At 46.5% G+C, this 19,203-nt stretch overlaps 1 long non-coding RNA gene across 1 annotated transcript; it reads left to right on the top strand.

Moving 5' to 3' along the window:
• The first annotated feature begins 5,027 nt into the window (after window positions 1-5,027).
• On the top strand, window positions 5,028-17,954 carry LOC119382037 (uncharacterized). The gene is made up of 4 exons (XR_007415288.1): window positions 5,028-5,143; window positions 10,606-10,682; window positions 11,569-11,710; window positions 17,820-17,954. It is a non-coding gene; the product is annotated as an uncharacterized LOC119382037 (long non-coding RNA).
• The last annotated feature ends 1,249 nt before the right edge of the window (window positions 17,955-19,203 follow it).

Raw genomic sequence — 19,203 nt, 5'->3', positions numbered from 1 at the left:
AGTTTGGTGGTAAAACTGCTACTTGTGTCTACGAATTCCAAAACAAGCTTGCTGCAAGATATCGAAAAGCAAAAGTCCAATGCTGAGTGACATATTAGTTTAAAGCTCCTTCGTAAAAGCAAGTTTTGAGCTGCGTATGTACTACACGAAACCCCGATTGTATGACTTCGGGAGGACCACGAAAAACTATCATTTAATTCTGGCACCATATATAGTAGACTCTCAGTAAACGGAAATCTCTTAAAAACGGAACTGCTACTTAAATGGAACAGCTGATTCTAACACGACTGGTTTTGTACGTCAGTTGTGCACTCCTGTTCATCTCTTGGTAAACGGAACTCCTTTTAAACGGAACACTTTTTCCTGGTCCCTTCAGGTTATGTTTGACAAGAACCTACTGTAATCTTGAAACCTAAAAATATAGGCAGTGACGCTCCGTGTTGCCCAAGAAAACGGGAACAGGCCGCCTAACTAAGCCCTCTGTACAAAGCAGCACTGCTCCAGGGAAGATAGGTCAAATTATTTTGAAAAGCGACAGCCAAGAATTTAATTGGAGGAGATTTGGGCAAATCCTTATTCTCACCTTTTAAAACAGTCTTAACACAATGCTCATCTTCTTTCCAACGAAACTAGTCCAAAAATGGCCTACTTGAGGGAATCGAGTGCAAAGACCAAACCAAAACTGTGTTGGCAACAGCCTCTTCTCAGAGAGGTCAGATAGAGTGTCATCGCTATCACAAAATGGCAGCAGAGCACATCTTGTTGCAAGTTCACGTAGGTTCATTTTGTGCACAGCTGCAACCTTTGTGCATCATATCTAATCTCGGCGAAGTGCAGTTGGTTTTGTGTCGCCTTATTAAGAAAGCTCACATCAAGAGAAAGTTACTTTGCAGGCTGAAGATAGCTGCACCGTGTCATTTTTGCTTGCTCGAGGCCTGTGAATATGAGTAGCACAAAACAAAGGGATGAGATCATCAGCTGCATGTCAACCAGGAAGTTCCTACGGGCTGAAAGCAGGAAGATATTTGGACCCCGAAGACTAGCTTGCTGACTATCATAAGCAGTTGCATGTACGTGTTCTGGGAACGATGTCATCGCTCTGGAGGTTTTTCCAGTCTATGGAGGTTTTTCCAGTCCACTGTTAAAAAGGTATCTTTATATGCAATTCCGTTCACACTAACAGTTGGAGGCGTGAAAAGTGTGCTTGTAAATTATCTATAACGACCCTTGAATATGCATGCAATTGACGCATTTCCACAAGCAACTCAAGGCCAAAAAAAACTGGATCACTGCAGAAAATAAACTCCCAGGTGAATAAATTTTCCTGTCTATGAGAGCGAATTGCTTGTCTCTCTGTTTATTTTTTAATCGTCAACATTGGGGCACGTAAGCTTTATATTACGAAAATGGTGTCATTACATTCAGGTGTATTTTTATTTTTTAACCCGTGAAAATTGGGTGCAATCGAGTAACTGCGGTATCTTTTTTTTTTTTATCGGACAGTATCAGAGAGGTGGCGTACAAAGCAGGATCAGCATAAAATAAAACTGTGTTGCCTAATCGAGGCTTTCAGTACATTGTTTAGACAGGATTTTAGCTGGGACCAAACCGATTCGTTGTAAAATGCAGGTCGTTACATTACCGGGGGACGTAAAAATCGAGATTCCACTGTACTATTATTGCCAATCATTCGGAGCCCTTTTTTGATAACCTGATTTTTGGATAATACGTTTTTATTTTCAATGCCATTGAGAATGTGTCAATGAGATGCCACCGTATATCCCCTTCTGCGGCCGTGTGTACTGTACACATAAACTTTGCAGGCGTGTCACGCACCGCTTGTTCTTCGAAGAGCTTGAAACACATTGTGCACATTCGTGCAGGCTTCCTAAGTGGACAGCTAGCGGTCATTTAAAGGGACACTGAAGGCAAATAACAATTTAGGTCAGAGTGAAAGCTCAATGTATGACAATGTCTAAAACGGCAATATTATCAACCGCAGTGCTCTACTTACCGAGAATTAAGGTGAATGTATCACACAATGAGCGCCACGAGTGGGACATTTTGGAAGTGATCCCGATGACAAGAGTGAGTCTGACTACAATTAATCACTAGTAATCAAACTAACTGCTATAAAAAAAGAACCTTCCGTGCATTAAGAGACATAATAAAATGCTGCTTGTTCATTTCTGTTTAATTCATGGAAAAAAGAACCTCGTTGGCGTTGCCATGGAAAATGGCGCCCGTGGTTCAAAAGTTCAGTTTTCACCGAACTGCGCTTCGCCCGGTGCCCTGCCTCGCTCACGCAGTCGCGTCGCAGTGGTAGTTTCGGTATCATGTACTGCCGCATGTGTTTTGCACGCTCGTGAAAGTCACTCTGACAGAAAGTTCGACAAAATGCCGCATGCATGTGATGTTGCCGGATGCCCGAATGGTGCACGCCGCCAGTGCAGGCCGCCACGCAGTAAAGGCGGGCAACGTTGGGCATGGCAACAGTGACGTGAGAAAGACTGCTTTCAGGCGGGTGATTTGAAGTGCGCTAACGCGATGCGGACCACGAAAACGTGATTTTATTTCAAAATAAGCACTTCCTTGGCACAAAAGTAGCACTACGAGGTTTCTGGACCGCTATTTCAACAATCAACGTTGACTTAATATTTGCCTTTGGTGTCCCTTTAACTTCATTGTGCTGTGTATTGCTGCAGAGGATCACTTTGCTGTAGACGCTACCATGTTCAACGATCGTTCGACGTGCCGCTTTCCAGGACTAACGTCAAGAGTCTTTTTTTACAGCGAAAGCTGTTATGAGATCATTTCTCCGGCCGTTTTTGGCGCCGTAGTTGTCCGCCGCCGCCGCCACCGGTGTCTGTAACCAGTATCGCTCGAAATAAGAAAAAAAACTAAATAAGAAAAAAAATTCCAGGATGGAACGAGGTTCGTGGGAGCCCAGTATTCAACCTCTGAGCCATGCCGGTGCTTGAAACTGCTTTGCAAAAAGGTCCTATACAGGCTTCATGTCGGGAAGGAACCACATTAGCATATGCAATATAGCGTGGTAGGAGATTAAAATAAGCACCAAGCGTCACACAACGCGAATTCTGTAACCAGGCGTCAAACAATTGCGAATTGCGCAACGAGTAGGTTGTTGAATGCTTCCAACCCATTACAAAAGGGCTCTGCCATAATTCTTCATCGTCATCAGGCGCAGAATCAACAAATTGCGCATAATCCCTTACATGCGTTTAGCAGGTACCAACGCTCTCTGTATAGAATGACGAAAAATGGCACAGTGCCTGCTGCCCTACTTCTAAATAATTACAATTATTTATAGCGTAGTGGGTTCCTCGCAAGTGCACTTGTATTGGTTGCCAAGGAAGCCCATAAGCGCATGATCCACTTCCTCGGGGTCTCAGTAAGATTACAATGATTTATAGCATAGTGGGTTCCTCGCAAGTGCACTTGTATTGGTTGCCAAGGAAGCCCATAAGCGCATGATCCATTACCTCGGGGTCCCAGTAAAGTTCTTCGCCCCCCCCCCCCCTTGTCTCTCTTCCACGTCAACGTATACAGCATGACGGGAGAGGGAAATAGCGACCGGGCGTCACCCAATGCAAATTACATGACTGGTGGGCCGTTTAAAGATTCCAACCCATTACAAAGGGCTGAGCCATAATTCTTCATCGTCATCAGTCGTCACGTCAACAAAGTGCACATAATGCCTTACAGACGTGTAGCTGGTGCCTCGCTTCTCCATAGAATGACGAATATTGGCTTAGTCGGTGCTTCCCAACTTCACAAAAAGTTTGATTTGTGGCGTAGTGGGTACCTTTCTAGTGTACTTGTATTGTAGCCCCAAGAGAGCTTAACGGGCTCTAGAAACTCCGCTCTTCCAGCTTTCGCTGTGACTGTGCTGCGGTTTCAGCGCAGGCCTGGCGTTTCTTTTCTTTGCTTGAAACGAATACATCCAAGAAACAAACTGTCCATACCTTTTGGGCCTCATATTTGATTATTTTTATGGAAGGATTGAAGCTGACTGATAGCAGAATAATTAGGTGTTTAAGTACACACTAACATTAATGACTGAAATTGGCACAAAACAACGCATTCCTTTATTTTCTTTCTTGGAATGTAATACTGAGTGCCTTGGAATCATGCCATGCGAATTTGACGCATTTGCAGACACTGCATCATAATTCGCGCTTGAAGGGGATGTATATCTTTGCTACGAAAATACTGCAAGAAATGTTTTATACCTGCTCTTCTGGTCTCGATTGACAGCCATCTGGATAGTTTCTTTTTCTCCTGCATTCACATGATGACCCAAGATACTGTACTACACGGGTGTGCTTTCGAACACTGCAGGTTTTGAGTTAGCCTTTTGTCTCGTTCTGGACCCACTTTGACAATATACTTACCGATACATACTTTCTCCAAAACCACTGATATGCTTGCCATTGCTAATTTATGTGCCTCATAAACCATATGTCTTCGCAACTACCATATTGCAAGATGGCCAGAACACTCCATACTTTGAACTAGCATTGCGTCTTGGAGCCGCAGGTAATATCTGCTGTCAAACGCTTCTGTATGCACACTTGCGCAGCATTTGTAGAGCCGACTGGCACAAACTGGACACTGCTCTGCATTGTTTTTGTTACAGTCACATTAGATGCACTGTATCTTGAAACGGCGCATAGAAAGGAAGAACCTGTGGTTGTGCAGAGAGGCGCAAGAATGATCACTGGCAAATCTTATACGGTTCCCATAAAATGACGTTTTCACAGTGAAGTGACACAAGGCTTTCTAATGCCTTTGCTAAATTGCTGATGTCCATATGCTTATGTGTATCCCGCAAAAATGCGTGTGCAGGAAATGCTTTTAAAAAATGTGTGCCATGACTTCTCCCTCCTATCAAATCTCTGGTTTATTTACAAATTTTAAGGTTCACAGGCTGGAAGGTGGTGCACATTTGTTCTTTCCTTGGGTATTGGTGTAAGAGTTTTCCAGGATTCTGTTGTGTTATCCTGCAGGCCTCCTCCCCTGCCCCCGTGCTGCTTTGGGAACCAGAGCTTCCTCGAGGGCCTTGAAGTGCTCAGGGAAGGGGACACAACCCTCGGAGTCCGACTCACCCTGCTCACTGAAGGTAACTGATAATAATAATTGTTGGCGTTTAACATCCCAAAACCACGATATGATTATAACGACGCCGTAGTGGAGGGCTCTGGAAATTTCAACCACCTGGGGCTCTTTAACGTGCACCTAAATCTAAGCACACGGGCCTCAAGCATTTTCGCCTCCATCGAAAATGTGCCTGCCGGGGCCGATCCCATGATCTGCGGGTCAGCATTAGAGCACCATAACCACTACACCACCGTGGAGGGTGATCGAGGCTTGCTTGTTCCACAACACACACACACGCACAGCGAGGCTGCACAGTGGGCCACCGAAAGCTAAACTTGACCAAGCCAGTAGAGAATTCAACGTGGCGGCTTTCAGAATCAAACGGCATGGCCGGAATGAGTGGTTCAGTCGGAAAAATATAACTTTCGGGCTTAAGTTTTGTTAGAGATTTTTTTAGGCCATTCTAATTCAAATGAACTTAGATTTCATGTCCTAAAAACCTTTTTGGACTGTTCGATTTTTCGCACTATGGTCCTCGCCAGGTCTGGAAAATCGGTCAGCGACTGTAATGAACAGAGGCCGGATTTTTAGGCATTAAAAAAACTCCTTTTTGGCGTCAAAAATAGGCAGGCAAAACAACGTTTTAGGCTTCCAAAACGTATACCTTATTTACTCGATTCTACCGCGCCCTCGATTGTAACGCGCACCCATTTTCCGCGACCAAAAAAAAAGAAAAAAAGTAATACAGTAGAACCCCGCTGATACGTTTTTGAAGGGACCGTAGGAAATAAACGTAAGAGACGGGAAACGTAAGAGCCGAAAAACAGGAAAAACGGCAAAATATTTAGTGGTACAGAATTTTATTTCAATTCTTACGAGCAGCACGAAAATTGGCGCGCTCAGCCGCGATCTAGTCAATAGATAGAAACGCGGAGCTTAGGACGGCCTTATCCACAGAAATGTAATCAACGTATGTGATTTTTTTAACTCCAACAGCTGTAGGCATGAAAGAACTAAGCACACGCAATCACAACCGGCGCGGCGAGTCCGACCGCGAACCGCACGCACGACCATGCGAGCTCCAACCAGCTCGAACTCCTCCCGTTCTCCGATAAATAACGGTGATGATGAGTCTACGCCAACGCGATGGCAGAAGTGAATGCCAATCTCGAAGGCCTTGCTTTCGCAAGCAATTACGTCATACACGCCATGTTTGTGCAATGCAAATCTCAGAGGCTATGCTTTTGTCAGTAGTAAATGCCAATCTCGAAGGCCTTGCTTTCGCGAGCATTTACGTCATAGACGCCATCTTTGCAATTTGAATCTCAAAGGCCATGCTTTTGTTTGCATCAATTGAAAGATTCTGTTGCTTGCGCCCTTCATGCGGCTAATATTACGGTCAAACGAGGCCAAGCTGCGTGAAAATGCACCATGGCCGCTCTCTTTCGTAGTCACTCGGTCGGCTCCGGGCACACTTCGCGACGTATCATACGGGAACGGTCCGACAGTTACGGCGTAACAGCGGGGTTCCCAATACATTGTATCCTATGGGAGCTATGCCGGGACCGGCGGAAAACGACGTAACAGCCGGGAAAACGCAGCAGTGAGGAACGTAACAGCGGGGTTCTACTGTACATCGATTGTAACGCGCACCCACTTTTCGTGAGAGAAAAGAACAAAAAAAGTCCGTAGGAGTCAGACTTCGCACATTCAGAACAAGTATTTGGGTTTTAAAGAACTGAAGTTTCAAAAAAGTAAAACACAAAGTCAAAAAGCGGGCCTTGCCGCTAAAAGTCACCACTACGGCGGCGATACGAGTCGCGTAATGGATCAGTCCTTGTCGCTGTCGGACAACTCCTTGTCGCTGTCAACACTCTTCGATTTCGGGAAACCGGCCCTGCTTTGGTCCACTGAAACCTTTTCGTGAAGCTTTGCTGTAAAAAATCTTCTGCTTCTGTTTGCGCCAGTCTCGCACGCACGTTTCGGGAACTCCGAACTATATCCGAACGACCGCGATGTGGCCCGATTTCCGTCCGTCTCTCTGCACATGTAATAACTATTCTTTTAAATGCGGCATCGTGGTACACTCGTCGAGTATTTGGAGTCGGCACTTCCATGCCGTCGATGCGAACGCAGAACAGGATGACAATCTCCTCAGCACACGTACGAACTGAAAAAAATGGCAGAAATAACCAAGGCGCATAGGAGGCGGCCATTTTGAAATGTCGATGGCAATACGATAACCGAGTTACTTTTTTTTTTTTCGGTACTCGATTCTAACGCACATGCGATTTTTGGACTCGTTTTTCCGGAAAAAAGGTGCGCGTTAGATTCGAGTAAATACGGTATACAGGCACAATAAATTTTCACATATATGTAAATAATTTCAAACGAAGACGTGCGCGACCACTATCTACAACAGGAAAACAAAAATGTTATTGCTTACGATAGCACAAAGGCGCCAACAGTTGAGCATAGCCGTACAATTGTGCTTTGTCCCGCACAGTTCGCAGAACACGGTCCCTCCCGTGTTCTGCACGGTGAGTCAAGTGTCCACTGTCGAATCAACATACTCCCGAATGTCTTTTCGGCATGACTGAGAAGGGCAGAGCAGGAGCAGATAGCCAGATCGCTATTGGCCGGGTAGAATCGCGTAGAGCCAATTTATATCCTGGCAGGGAAGCACTGGCGTAGCCATGAAGGGAAGGGGGCCTTCGGGGGGTGCAACACCCCCGCCCCCCTTCCGCCAAAATTTTCAGTTTTGCATGTCTATAGGCTTCCCAAGCAACGCTTAGCGGCGCTGCTGCTCTTGACAGGCAGCGCCATCTCTGGCAGAAAAAGAGAAACTGGGGCGTGATCAGCGAGCGTTTTCCCTTCTCTCTACCGCGTTGCCGCTCGCTTCCGTGCACGTGCAGAGCTCTCGCGGTGCACTTGCGGCGTCTCACAATGTACCGCGTGCAGTGCGGCTTCAAAAGGATGTTCAAGCTTGACTGGCGCTTCCGAAAAGCGAACTTGAAAAGGAGAAAGGCTCGTCAATCACCTTAACGGTGAAGAGCAAACTACAGTAGGCTCCTGTTAAACGAAAGCTGAAGGGACCAGGAAAATATGTTTCATTTAACAGGAGTTTCGTTTACTGAGAGATGAAAAGGGGTGCAGAATTCAAGCACAAAACCAATCATGTTAGAGGCAGTTGTTCCATTTAAGCAGCAATTTCATTTAAGAGAGTTTCGTTTATTGAGAGTCTACTGTATCGACGACAACGACGCCCGACACAAAGCGAAATGCATTTCCCAAGTCGCGATTACACCGTGTAGGACGTATACCTCGAGGTAAGTCTCATTCTGTCATGTTAAAGATGAATAATGGTCCACATGCACTCCGAAATGAAGCCGTACACGCTATCGATGTTCTGCGGTGTGGACTACGAATCATATGATTGTTGTTTTGATATGGCATGCTTAACAGTAGCAGCCATGTACTTTCGTGAACAAACGTTTGCGGCGTGCGAAAAAAAGAAATTACACGGCCATGGCCCTGTTTCCTGAGAAGGTTAGAGTCAAGTCCTCCGTGCCGCTGGAGAATCACCCGCCGATTAAGACGCGAGGCCGCTAGCTGAGCTTTAACCACTCTGAAGCAAGATGAACTGCTCGCCTCGGTTTTTCGGCTCTCGCGTCATGCTTGCAGTCTCTTTTTATGATATCGACTTCACAGGGGTATAAAACCTGTTGCGCGAACGCGGCTGGAAAATAGCACAAACTCAGAAGGTGGTTACTTCAAGGTTGCAGTTGCAAAGCATGTATTAAGTGCCAGTTATATTTAGCGGCTTAAATATGTATCACATTAATAAAGTGACAAAAACAAAGCAAACCTGCAGAACGATGTCAAAGCTTGCTGAAAATGCACAGACGTCCGTTCCGGCGTGACAAAGCAGCCTTCCCGACGCGTGAAATGCAGGCGCTGAACTTCTGACAATGTGCAGAGTTCAGTTGAATTCAACCAACCGCGCAATGCTAACTGTATAACGCGAATGTGAACGTTCAGCAACGGCGGGTAGGTTTCACGAACACGGGGAATCAAAACACAAAGTTGCTTCACCTACAACCGTAACTGGACTTTAACAATACGAGAAGACGGCGAGTAATCATTAATGTAGTCGCTGCGTGCATGCGCCGCGTTACTTACCGATTCAGGTAGTCGGAACGAACGAAAGCGATGAACTCAGACAGCCAAAATAGAAGGCGAGACAGCGCTGTCAGCTATCCACGCTTGCCGCCTTTATTTCTCGTACGACACGCCCGGGAAACGATACAGTTTAACACGTGAATCGTGTGCCTTGGTGTTTGCACTGTTGTGGCTGGCCGCTAAACCGCAATACTTCGGACCACGCTTGCGCTTCCGTGGGGTGGCTTCTGCCATCGCGGAAACGCGCAGCTTCGCACAGCAAGCCTCTCGTTCAACGTACCCAGCTGACGGTCCCCCAGTTATCCGCACCGAGAGAAGAACGCGTGCGCACGCGCGCTACCGCTACCCTGAAAGGGGCTGAGTCGGCCACGCGAAGGTTCAGAGTTTTCCGACAGAGCCGCAGCGCGGCTGGCGCGGCGCTGTCGTCGCGCCGCAAACTTGAGCTTGGGTTCCCTATATATACATGCACAGATACAAACGCACACATGAACATATATAAAGTATGATTGAACATCCCCCACCCCCTCCAAAAAATTTCTGACTACGCTACTGCAGTGAACACCTCAAAAAGTACATTAGAAACAAAACAAAAGCCCATGCACATCACATTTTTCGTTCTTTTTTTGCTCTTCGCTCTCCTTTCCGCTGACGACGCTCCACGGTCCTGCATTTGCCAATCACTCGCACCATGTCAGTGCAGCAGTGAATGCTCGCCAGCGTGTCCCACTTCAGTGCTGCTAGCAGATCTTTTCCAGAAGTTGGCTGAACTAGAGGACTAGGTTGAACCCAGTAGAGTTCCAAACAGTCATTGTTGCTGGTAACATGAATAAAGGCCTCAAACTGCAGTTGAAAGCAAAGTTTCAGGCTAAACAGTGTTCATATAAGCGCTAATTTTGAAAATAGGCATTTATAGGCATTTTTAAGCATTTAGGCACGAACGCCAAAAATAGGCATTTATAGGCACTATAAAAACACTACAAAAGTCCTTCGTAACATCTAATTCATGCTCATATACCGAAGTGGCGCGATAGGAATGCATGGAACAAAATAGGCATTTGCCTAAAATCCGGTCTCTAGTAATGAACTTCATAAAACAGAACTCTCAATATATTTAAGTACTCAACATTTTATAACTATTTCTTTGGAATACCATTATTTTTTAACCGCAGTACAATGAAGTGCATTCGTGCCCAATTTCAAGAACAGTGTTTTGTCACATTTAGGAACACCGTTGTTTGCAACAGAATGGCGAATTAGTCGCAGTGCAGATAAACAGCTGACACTCCCTCTGCTTTTGTGCAGCATACGAGACATCCAGACTCTCTGGTCCCATCCAGAAGAAGCTGACACGATGTGTACACTTCGGTGACTCTGTTCAGGTAAGCTATAGCAAGCCACAATTGACGGCAATTTGATTCACACAGGTTAGGATAACGCCGCGATAGGCAAAAAATTCGCGGATAGACGAAATTTCCGTGAAAAGGCCCAGTGAGTCAGAAACGACCAATAATGGCAGTGCGTAGTTCCTGTAGCAGCAACCGGTAGAAAGGCACCTCTCAAACATGCTGGCACACTGAGCCAGTAGGAGGCTTGCAGGCTTTGCTATTTTTGCCAGACCAGCCCCTGATCTTTTGGTTTTTTTTTGCATTTTTTGCATTTTTTGCGTTTTGGCTGTTGTAGGGAGGAAGGTGGTGACTGAAATGCGAATCCTTGAGCTTTTTGATGATACCACTGTTGTGGCACTCAGCGGGGAGGAAGGCGAGAGATAGCTACGCGAACTCCAGGTGTCATTGCACGACTGTGAGCTTCTTTTTCAGCCATCTAGGCTGACAAAATGATTTTTTGCAAGCACAATGAGTGCATTTTCAATAAATTCGCGTTGATGAAGTGTAGTTTAGGCATTGCAGGTGCTGCATCAAAGGTTTCCCTGAAATCAATATATTGCCGCAACTTTTGCTGTCTGATTCCGTGACCTCCCTGAAGTGCCTGCGGTGTGAGCGATGAGATCATTGCACAGTTTTATGCATTCCAAGTACAATATGGCACTACAGAAATTTCGGTTTTGAACTTAGCACAGTAAGGTTTGTGTTCATTTTCGTCGGCAGGCTGGCTTTGTTTTGGATAATAGGGAGTCAGCATGACACGAATATTTTGTATGCTCTCGAAGAACTCGTCTCTTAGAGATTCTGCTGTATATGGCTCAAGACAGGCTTTTCACATAGAATTAAAAAAAAAAATTAAACAGTGATGAAATTCTTCTTTCAGGACGTGGTGTGGGCCTTGGGGCTCCCCAAACAAGGTGTTCTACAAGGAGGAGGACAAGATGAAGATCCACGCTCAGGACTCCCACCGACTACTGGCTGCCAGGGCATCGGACTACTTCTACAACTACTTCACCCTGGGCATGGTGAGTGTACTTTTTATTTGCAGATTTGGAAGTGCAATTCTTCACTTTTACATTTTGACAAGCCTGGCCTCGGGCAAGATGTCACAGCCATGTAAAACTGTGGGCACAGTATTCTGTCTCATTCACTGCGCTCCTATTCAGCCTTCATCCGCCGTGCATCACACGGTATGTTCAAAAAGAAATCGCTCTGTTGCGGAGATGTCTCTGAAAGCCCTGCTCCTCCCATTTCCTCCCCGTCCAGACGCCCCTCATGCTAGCCACAATAGAGACAAGCTAGTCAGCCTGATGTGTCGCTAGGCGTCGTTTTACCATATGTTCCCGAAATTAGCAACAGCTTACCAGGTTTCTCGGGAAAGGAGGCATCAAGAGAACTCGCAAACCAGTGTTTAACGCTTGCTCACGTGCTGCCGGAACCAATATTCTGACCGTCAAAAAAAAAAAAGAACACCAGGGAATCGATTATAGAGTGTCAGGTTCGGGGTGTCTAGCAAGTTAGATTAGAGAAAGCAGGAGCTTTTATGGCAGAAACCACCAACACAAGAATGACTTGTGGAGAATGGAATCTCAGCGCCATGCACTTGCCTTGTGACCGTATAATGGATTTCAACGGCGCTTTTGTCACACACACAGAGACAAATGCGGGAAGTTGGCTTCTCCTTTATTCTTTGTACTTTGAGGAAACCTCCAGCAACCATAACAGTTTTTTGGGGATGTTGCCCGCTGTTGCACGTATGGCATTTGTGGCCCACTGTAATTGTGGAACCAAGGTGAGAGGAGAAGTAGACATTATTGCTTGCACAACCAATGCAGTCAACCCTTCAGGAAGGCGCCGAGCGGGTCTCGAAATGTCGGGTATATCTTGTCGGGGGAAACTGGTTGGTGTCACTTGATCATTGAGAGCTACCGTATTTACTCGCATAATTTGCGCACTTTTTTTCGCGAATTTGGAGCTCCGAAAAGGGGGGGCGCAAATTACGCGGAGATTTCGCAGCACATCTGAAATAAGCACAATATATAGTCCTAACACGCGCGATATAATACATTAAAGAAGAAAATAAATTATAGCGCAAACAAAGGGTTTTTAACAGAATTAGCACGTACTTTAACCAGCCAGATTCGGTCATGCGCGGCTAGTCAGAATCACTGGTTGAGAAGTCCGACTGAGAATCATCGCCGCGGCCGCTGTCACCGCTTTCCCAAAGCGCGTCGTCCTTGGTTCCGTCGAGTGCGTTGAGGCGTCTTCTTGAAGCTCTTCGCGACAATGCTGGGAGTAATGAGGTGCCACGGCACGGCGATACCGGTGGGCCTAAGCTCTCGCACTATTTGAAAAGGTATTCTTCAACGGCAGGAAACTTTCCATGCTTCGGTCGATCCTCGGAACGGTCTCCTTCCAGGTCTTGTATTAAAAAGCGAACTCTTCTGCGGCACGGTTCCCGTTTCCTTAGGCAAATTCTATAACAGTGAGCTTGAATTTTGCCGAATAGTTGTAGCTCATCGCAAGAGAACAGTGAAAACGCAACTGGCTGATCGCGAAACCTAAACTTCCGAAATCAACGAAGGCTGCGTCGCAGCGCGGACGCAGAGGAGGAGGGTCAGCGCGGGAAAATTTTGGCGCGACTGGCCCTCGCACGCCTCCGATGCAGAAAGTAGTCCGTGCCGTGTCGCATGCATGCATTCTCACGGCGGGAGAACGCTCGAACAGTTCCGACAACCGGTGAACAGATTAACGGTTGGTACGGTCTCGGCGGTTTTCAGAGAATAGAACGAAGTAATCGGAAGAAGGGACTTCGCACTCGCAGCCTGTACAGTCAAATCTCGTTACAACGAACACCACATTAACGAACATTTCAAATTAACGAACTTTTAAGAATCCCGTGCCGACTGCTTATAGTTTCAATGTAAAAATATTTCACTACTACGAACTTCAGAATAACGATCGTTATTTAATTCCCGTGTAATCTTAACAACAGCTCAGTACTACGAACTTATATCCCGAAATGCGAGGATTCTTAGATTTCAGTGTATCGGTCATGGCAGTCGGAGCTGTAAGGTAGCAGACGACGCAGCGCGAAGAGCGGACGCCCTCCCGCTAAAACCTGAAATGGCACGGGAGGAGAAAGACGCGGGCGGAGAATTTTTTTTTTTTTTTTCTTTCGTTGCGGAGGCGACAACGCATCAGGTTTTGTAAAGGCCCAACCGCATGCGTAGCACGCGACTTTCGAGCGAAGGCGACTGCGACAAACCGACACCTCCTACAAACGGGCTTCGTCGCGCTGCTCGATTGAAAACTATTGCGCGCACGCAGGCAAATTACGAAAAAGAATTACAGAGTAGATGAATGACAACATGCCAAATTTATTATTGTCTTGTTTGAGATAAAGATGCCATAAAAGCGTTTCGGGACTTCCTTTTTTCGCAATCTTATGTTTAACCGCGGCAGTAGTATCTGCTGTGATCCCATGGGGCGCCCGGAAGCGTACGCTGCCTACGCTACGTCGCACTTTGCAAACTGCGTTATGTTGGGGTTAGTCCACGAGGCGCATCTCGACAACGTTTCCTCTTGCTGTCATAGAACGTTTAAGAAAAGCCGCAGCGCCTCACATCGTTGCTTCGCAGGGAGAGGGCTACCTCACACGACGACGTTGACATTGCAGCAAGCTACCACCGAAACATCAAAACGAACCGTCGATCATAAATAACGACAAAATACGGCCGCTGCCTCGCTCTCCGCGTGAGATGGGGCTGTAAATAAGATAGTCTATAACTTGCATTCCTTGAAGTACGCGCCGATTGGAAGCATCACGAGCAAATTGCAACCGAAGCAAGGGTCAGAGATGCTGCCATGTTGTTGGATATCGTCATGCTCACTTCGGGCGACAAGCGATGTTTTCTGGCTTTCCAGAAACCTGGGATGCTATCGCGGAACGATTCTATTTCAGATTCCAATGCCTTTCGTGCTTTTCGCGCTTGGCCAGTGGTCAGAACGACGGTCCGTCCGCGTTATCAGCGCGATCAGCCAGCCGTGTGGAATCGGAAATAGCATCGTTTCGCGATTGCACCCCTGCGACAAGCGACGGCGATGGATGGCCTTCCGCGACAGCAAATCCTGTCGGCCGTCGCTCAAACTCGCGTGCATGCAGTTGGGCCTTAAAGGATTGCAGCGATGACATGGACGACGATGTCACGGTAGCACCCGAAGATCGCGACGAGTCCGTGTCGACCACAGACCGTTGGACTACTTGAGGAAACTCCGCATATTCATAGAAAAAAGCGGAACAGCGACCGAAGCGGCGGATAAAATGCGGACGGTCTAGAATCATTCGTGACGCAGAGTTGTGCTGCACCCGTCAAAAAAACGATCACGGACTATTTCAAATAAACGTGCCTTGTATGACGTTCACGTGTGCATTGTTGTGAGAAACGAGTTCAAGGACGTACCGTAGCAAAGGTAGGACGTTTGCGTTACTGAAATTCTATTGTTATGGTAAATTTTTGGGCTTTCACTATAACGACCTTTCAGAATAACGAACATTTTTCCGCGGTCCCCTGAAGTTCGTTATACCGAGATTTCACTGTATTGTGTATGACTGCGCTCGCCTGCTCGGTGAGGGCCGCGGCGGCGCGGCCGTCCAAGTTCGCCCCGTGCGCGCGCGCCGGCGAGCTGGCTCGAGCGGGGCGGGGAGCGCAAAATATGCAAGTAAATATTTTTTTGTAGCAAAGCTGGCTAAATATTAGGGGTGCGCAAATTATGCGAGGGCGCAAATTATGCGGGTAAGTACGGTATTTCACCTAGCCAGATTGATCTCTGTCAAAGATGCTTAGTACTGAAAAGTAATAATTTTTTGTACCACAACATTTTTTAGTGGGACTATTTCTTTTAAACAGGGTTCGTACTGGTCCTTGACAACCTTGAAAACCCTTGAATTAAAAAGCACATTTTCAAGGCCCTTGAAGGTTCTGGAATTGTATTCTGTCCTTGAAAACCCTTCAATTTCAGGACCAGTGCAGTCCACAGTGCGACCTGCTTTCTGTTGAGGCTGCAAATCGAGTGGAGAGATGGGGAATCTCCGGTAGCTCGGACGGGTGCGAGCAGGGGTCGCCGCACTTTCTCTCGCGCCCCTTTGTCGTCTTGGAAAGCAGGCACGCATTCCTGCTGCATTGTGAACTGTCACAAAGGTTTCAAAATACCGAAGAGCCGAAAACTACCGTCAAGTTGCGGATCCATGCGACAATATAAACAATAAACAACCAGGAGCCGCAGCAAGCGGAAGTGCATTGCGACTGATCGAGCTCGCCAATGACGTCAATTTCTCACTTCTTGTCACGTTGCCGAAGTGGGCGGAGTCACGACGACGGGCTACTCCTTCCCCTCCTGTGGAGAAGAAGGGTGGCGAGGACGTGCGAAAAGTTTGAAACCAGCTGAAATGGATGTTCTAACCCCTGTAACTTCTTTATTATAGCACTCACTTGCAAAATTCTTGTGGCAGCATGTTCATATGGCAAAAGTGCGCATATTTTTCTTCGTTACAATTTTTGGACAGAGACATTTTGGACGCAGCAAGGCGCAGGTATATGGGATTGTAGCAAAACGGTGCAATTGGCGCAGTTGGACCACCACTGGCATTATAACAGACCCGTGTACTTCCGAATTAACAGAGTCGAATTAACGAGCTTTTACTGTATATGTACGGTATAAGTGGGATAAATTTAGTCAGAATTTGAAACGTTGTTATAGTAAAAAAAATTCATCATTTGGATGCTGTTTTTTAGTCCTTGAAAATTGTGTGACAGGCCCTTAAAATTCCTTGAAATTCCTTGAATATCCTTGAATTCTCTCCTTTGAAACCTGTACGACCCTGCTTTAGTCGCAGAGGCAACGGCTGCTACAGTTCCTCATTTTGGTGGGTCCTCTCCTGCCTTCGTTATACCCTACCATATATGGTTTTATTGTTAATACAGTAAAAGCTCGTTAATTCGACCCTCGTTAATTCGGAAAATCGGTTAATTCGGACACGTCATCTGGTCCCTGTAAATATACGCATCACTATGAGACTGGGCGCTCGTTATTTCGGACAGATTTGACCGCAAATCGGATAATTCGGCGACTTTCGGGCCGCTGGCGAGGCGCGAAAATGAAAAAAGAACAATTCGGAACAAAAGTGAAGCTCAAACGCAGCATCGCCATGGACATCAATTATCGACTTGGCTTGGATCGAGACCGGTTGAACGGCTTTTTTTCGCGTGTGGGTTTTTGTTGCTTTGTTCCCGTTGGTGTGCTGCATCGTTGATCGCCGATTTATCGAGGAACGTTTCAGTACGGCTCCTTTAGCTTGATCTTTGCTGGTGCTTTTGTGCTGACTTCTCGTGCGACCGCACTCTCCGCCGATGGCAACGCCGGCGAAGCGGCCCAAGTACGAGGCCAAGGACTTCACCACCAAAGTAGAAATTTTGCATGCTCTGAATAACGGGCTCTCCCGACAAGAAGTGATGAAGAGAGATGAAAGGGGATCCTTCAATCGGTGGCGAGAAGCAAGGAACGAGTAACCGTACTTTTATCCCGAACGTGACGGGAACAGAGCGCTTGCCGCTTCTCGTTATCGGAAAGGTTCAAAAGCCACGCTGCTTAAGAACATCAACAATCTTCCGTGGATTACCGTGCCAACTGAAAAGCGTGGATGACGGGTGAAACTTTTGCGGTACTGCAGACATCATGCGAGCTGCTGAGCACCTTGAAGGGCTCAGAAAAATTGTGTCAGCGCGAATTTCTGCTCGAAAACAGACAAGCATCCGCGATTACTTTGTTAAGTAAAGTATGTTGAAAAAACTCGTGCATTTATTGTGTTTATTCGACCATTCGATAATTCGGACATTCGGTTAATTCGGACATTTTTTCCGGTCCCTAGAAATCCGAATTAACGAGCTTTTACTGTATTGCGTACATAACCATGGTTTGCCCATCATGAAGATGGCAGACGACAACAGTTTCTGACCATCTGAACCTAATTTTGACATCGTACAGGCCAGTGGTGGCCCTCTCTGTGGTTCTGTTCAAACAGACATGCTGCTGCTTTTCATTGTTGAGACCGTCATTCTGTGTGATGTGTTGCAGGATGTGCTGTTCGATGCCCAGCGGCATGTGGTGAAGAAGATAGTCCTGCAGAGCAACTACCCAGGCCACTTCAACTTCCAGCAGTACTACCGCTGCCCATTCCGGCTGAGGCTGCGACTCCCTCCGACACCCGAGGCGCCGGGCAACCTTGGTGGACGTGGCGACCGAGGACGATGGCCATGTTGTCACTGCCTTCACCAAGGTAAAGAATTAACATTGCACACCACCCCATACCCATAAAAGGCATGATTTTGGTCACATAACAGCTAACTCAGGGTGTGCAAATATAGCCAAGTCACCTTATAGCAACCTCAGATTAACGTTTTTTTTAGATGAACGAATACAGTGGAACCCAGTTATACAACTTTAAGGGGACCAAGCAAAAAGCATAATCTGGGCGTCATACAGTCGAACCTCGCTACAATGAACGCCGCTTCAACGAAATTTCCGGTACAACGAAAAATTCTCGTTTCTCCATCAATGTTCCATAGGAGTCATGCATAAATACTAGGGGTGTGCGAATATTCGAAATTTCGAATATTTTCGAATAGCGTTTGCTATTCGATTCGCACTGGAATTTTACTATTCGAACTATTCGAACTTCCTAAAAACAAGTACAGTCAACATTGGATTGAAAATGACCCCTAATATTTTTAATATGCTTCACCTCATTACACTCTCGTATTGCGGCAAAGCTGCCTTTCAAGCTCCGTTACAGTCGAACTTGGCCAAGACGCAGTCAATGTCCGATTGAAAGTGACCCCTAGAGATTTTCAATATGCTTCACCTCATTACACTGTTGTATTGCGGCAAAGCTGTCTTTCAAACTCCGTACGGTTGAACTTAGCCAAGACGCAGTCAACGTCCGATTGGAAGTGGTTCCTAGATTTTTAATATGCTTCACCTCATCACACCCGTATTGCGGCAAAGCTGCCTTTCAAGCTCCGTTACGGTCGAACTTGGCCAAGACGCAGTCAATGTCCGATTAAAAGTGACCCCTAGAGATTTTCAATATGCTTCACCTCATTACACTGTTTATTGCGGCAAAGCTGCTGCCTTTCAAACTCCGTTACTGTCGAACTTAGCCAAGACGCAGTCAACGTCCGATGGAAGTGGTCCTAGATTTTAATATGCTTCACTCATCACACCCGTATTGCGGCAAAGCTGCCTTTCAAGCTCCGTTACGGTCGAACTTAGCCACACGCAGTCAACGTCCGATAATAATGACCCCTCAGATTTCAAATGCTTTCCCCAAACTGCCCCCCTTTCATTAGCCAAGACGCCAAGTATTGCGGCAAGATGCTTTCAACCCCGTTACGGCGAGCCTCAGCCTAGACGCAAAGTAAAGTCGATGGAAGTAGGCCCAGATTTTCAATTATGTTCA

This window comes from Rhipicephalus sanguineus, chromosome 2 (assembly GCF_013339695.2).
Source record: "Rhipicephalus sanguineus isolate Rsan-2018 chromosome 2, BIME_Rsan_1.4, whole genome shotgun sequence".
NCBI lineage: Eukaryota > Metazoa > Arthropoda > Arachnida > Ixodida > Ixodidae > Rhipicephalus > Rhipicephalus sanguineus.
Note: the sequence above shows the minus strand (reverse complement) of the source record. Positions and strands in the feature narration are given on the sequence as shown.